Source organism: Leopardus geoffroyi, chromosome D1 (genome assembly GCF_018350155.1).
Source record: "Leopardus geoffroyi isolate Oge1 chromosome D1, O.geoffroyi_Oge1_pat1.0, whole genome shotgun sequence".
Classification (NCBI taxonomy): domain Eukaryota; kingdom Metazoa; phylum Chordata; class Mammalia; order Carnivora; family Felidae; genus Leopardus; species Leopardus geoffroyi.
The window spans coordinates 68,307,940-68,312,238 of NC_059329.1; the positions used below are offsets into that span (position 1 = coordinate 68,307,940).

Here is a 4,299-nt window from a genome sequence, read left to right on the forward strand (position 1 = left end):
ATCTATTTGTCACTTGGAATGCATGGCAAGGCTTCACGGAAAATTTCCTCAAGTTCACATTTCCTTTCAGAATGAGTCTTTATCTACATTTAACTCTTGAGTTACCTTTCTCTGTGTGTGTCTCTGTCTCTCTGTCTCTCTGTCTCTCTGTCTCTCTCTCTCTTTCTCTCTCTCTCTCTCTCTCTCACACACACACACACAAACACCATGTTCTGAATTAAAATGAGAAGAGCCATGGATTAAGAACCAAGATAGCTCCACTCTGGCCCAGATTTTGATATTTGACCTTAACTAAGCAACTTGACCTCAGTTTCATTTATAAAATAGGGGAACTGACTCAAATAGTTTTCAAGGAGTCTAGGAGTTCCTTGGAGGTATCTAGGGAGAACACCGGGAACAAGGGACAGCTCATACACACATACACGTGCATACACACACACACACACACACACAGACACACACACACACACACACACACGCTCACTGCGGTACTCAATGGTTGTGTCCACCCAACATTTTTACTAGGAAATACCTTCTGGGCACATGGTGGGATTGTACTTCTTGGCCCCTTTGTGATGGGGTAGGGCTGTGTGACTGTTTTTGACTCATGGCATCTGAGTAGAAGTGCTGTGTGCCACTTTTAAATCAGAGCATTTAATTACCAAGGCAATACTCTTCAGAGTTGATTCTTTTCTTCTGCCATGGCAACTGGCAATGCTCAGAATGGTGGCTGCTTCATCCACTTGGGTTCTAGAGTGAAGCAGTGAGCTGATCCCAAGCCCACCTATGATGGACATTTAACATGAACAAGAAAAACTTCTGTTGTAACAGCTGAAATATTCCGAGGGTTTTTTACTGCCCATAACTTAGCTTATTCTGACTAATACACACACATACACATACTCACCCTTTAACCAGAGCTTCTCTATACTTACCTGTTTTACATATTAGATTTCTGCATAAGCTTTTATTTGACAAATGAGTCCGACCGCTAAAAAGAAACTTGAAAACCACTAGTCCACTTGATTTCTGAGGACGCTTCCTACAAAAATCTATGTTATGCAGATTCTTCCAATAATCCAGCTCTTTTCCCTACTCTACATATTTTGACTTTACTTCATTTCCACAAGCTCCTCTTAATTTGAAAGTTACCTCCCATAGAGATTTACTCTCACATAAAATTTTTTGTCAACTTTTGGATCTCAAAATGGTGACCCACTTTTTCTTCACCATACATACCTTCACTTGCCACAGTCATTGAAACAAACTTAGCTGCCAGAGTTGACAGTTCCACTCTGACAGGGTGAGACTTGTTGCAAGCTGTCCCCACACTGTCTCTTTTCTATGAGACACAAATGAAAATGTGTGTCTTCGCTTTAGAGTCACGGCTAGTCTGAGTGTTTTAGTCAACTAGTATCCCCTACTATGGCTGGTCAGAGTTCTATACAAAGAAGGTATCCAGTAAACTTATTGATGGTTTCTTTGAAAATAGTGGATACATGTAATATCACTATTTCTTTGATAGTCCGGTGACTTCTGGAATCTCCCTTTTTCAAGACTTAGGAGTGTCCTTTGACTACGATGGATGGCTGAAGTAAGATACCAACTGGAATCTGGGATATTAAATCAGTTACCGAATTTTGTTGTGCTTAATCATCAATCTAATAATCTCCCCCAATTCACTTTGTCTGGATTGATGGCTTGGAATCCATATTTTTACTATGGTGACTTTGGGGCAGGTAGTTACAGAACCCCAATTTGAGAAATTTTACCCTTGAACTTTAATCTTTTTTTTTAACCTTAGGAATCTGTGGAGGTATTTTGGTATAACTTCCCAAATACACAAGAGATTCAAAACATTCAGTTAAATATACCAGGGGAAAATCACTGGTCATTTCTATATATTTACTCCTTGGCAGTGGAGCTAAGGCATGAGAATGAAGGAGCTATTATTTGTCCTAGTAAGAGTTGTATAAGGGACTAGAGGAAGTGTCTCTTACCTAATTCACCAATGATGCCAAAGCAGAGCCCAGAGCTGGTGAGGAGCTATGGTGGAGAATCCAAGAATGCACAAGGGATCCAAGAATCCCTTGCCAAACAAAGGTGAGAAAGAGGTCCAAAGCATGTTCTGAAAGTAAAACATAAGGTCAGAGAAATGAGAAGGTGACATACAAGTGTCAGATCCAGGCAGTTAACTGGAAAGATCTGAGTGAGTCCTAGGGATAGACACAGTGGCCTGGATGTCAAGGTACCCCTTATAGGGGACTAAGGCAAGCCAACAGGGATGAGTCAGGCAGAGTGGTTGCTGGAGTAAAGATAAAGGGTTTCTGGAAACTAAATCCAATAAAAACTGGGTTGGACTTTAATCCAAAGTGGCCAGGAATAAAGTCAGAGGATGAATGTAATCCACGACCCAGGGAGAACTAAGAGTTGAACCAAATAAATCTAGTTAAGTTAAAGGATGGACTTAATGGAGCTAGAAATAGGAGACTAGGGGCGTCTGGGTGGCTCAGTAAGTTGAGCATCCAACTCTTGATTTTGGCTCAGGTCATGATCCCAGGGTTGTGGGATCTAGCCCCACATCAGGCTCTGTGCTGGGCATGAAGTCTGCTTAAGATTCTCTCTCTCTCTCTCTCTCTCTCTCTCTCTCTCTCTCATTCTGCCCCTCTACCCTGATTGAGTGCTCTCTCTTTCTCTAAAAACAAAACAAAACAAAGCAAAAATAAGAGACTAAAAATTTGGTTTCTGGTAGAAACAAGAATAAAATCAAGAATAAAACATCAGAGCAGAAATTAATAAAGAGGTCAAAGGTAATTGCCCTGCTTGCAGTTGTGAGGCTGATCTCTGACTTTCACTGGCTCCATGTGGTGTGGGGTGGGTGGCCTGGTCTAAAGACAAATAAGGCAGATGCTTACCTGGATCACTGGATCCAGAGAAGATGGAACCATTGTACCCAAGACCTCCTTTTTCAGACAGAACTCAGCTGAGGTCAATTCAAACAGTTTGGCAATGAAACATAGCTGAGATATCAGCTACCAAATGCAATACTGAGGAATTAGGGTAGATAGTTGGAATTGCTTGGGCTATGCAACTTACTAGGCTCATGTTTGGCAAACAAACACAGCTTAATTGGGAGACAAAAGATTTTGAGAACAAGTAAGAACAGCATTCTCTCCCTCTTCATCTTCTTTTTCCTCCCGTTATAAAATGCCTTTGCTGAAACAATGGGCCATGGCCCAGTAATTCCACTGAGGCTGTGATAATTGTTTCTCATCACAAATTTGGGCACATCCTTCCCCAATTAAAAATTCTTTGTGCTCAAGAAGAAAATAATTTAGGGCTCATTACAGCTTTGTTTTCAAATCAGTTAATAAAATGTGGTAGATAATGGAGGGAGAAGGCAGAGAACTGGGCTGGAAGACGGGAAAATTGATTCTTATTCCCAGTTCTGACATTTACTAGCCATGTGACCGTAGGCAAATCATTTCATCTCTTTGGGCTTTTGTTTCCTTCTTTGTAAAAAGAAAGTTATTGAACATGATCGTTTCTAATGTCCTTCCAACTCAGACATTCTCAGATGTCCATGATTCAATAAGCCTGGGTCTTCCTACCTAACAAGAAAGCTTTGGAAAATGGAATTGTACACCTTGTAAAAATGGGTACTTAATTGTTGGATGATGAATGGATGAAGGGATTAATGAATGAGAGCCATCCGATGACACATATTTTGGGGCATTTCCAATGAAAGGGTTGCCAAACCAAGGTGAGGAAGAGACCTAAAGCACATGATGAGAGTAAAGCATAAAATCAGGGAAATGGCAAGGTGAACTTAATTGGTGGATCCAGATCCACTTCTGACCTCTATTTATCTAAGTCCTACAATAATGAATACAGACTCTCAGAACTCAAAGGCTTACCATGCCAAATTAACCCATTTCACAGGTGGGGAAACTAAGACTAGGAAACATGACTTGCCTACAGTTTTGGGGTTAGCTAGCAACAGAGAGATAGAAAGAGCCTTTTTGCCTCTCCTCACTGTGCTTGTCTTCTGTACTGTGCTGCCTCACATTTCCCAAATGAGCAACTAAAAATGAAGCTAAAGCTCTAGGCAAAGGCCCAGAGTTGATGAACCAATGTGACCTGAATAGTAATCTAATACTGGAATAAAAAGACTCCCAAAATGTTCCGAGAGAAGCTCTATTCCCTTTAACTCAACCTCTGCTCCAGAACCAACCTCCACCATCACCACTACCACCAACTGCAACTGAAAAGGGGCATGAGCAATGGGCTCTGAAAAAT

The 4,299-nt window shown here is 41.1% G+C and overlaps 1 long non-coding RNA gene across 1 annotated transcript; it reads right to left on the minus strand.

Annotated features, from left to right (window-relative positions):
• Positions 1 to 635: 635 nt before the first annotated feature.
• LOC123601380 lies at positions 636 to 2,182 on the minus strand. The gene is made up of 2 exons (XR_006714069.1): positions 2,001 to 2,182; positions 636 to 784 (listed from the first exon to the last, which is right to left on the minus strand). It is a non-coding gene; the product is annotated as an uncharacterized LOC123601380 (long non-coding RNA).
• Between the last annotated feature and the right edge of the window lie 2,117 nt (positions 2,183 to 4,299).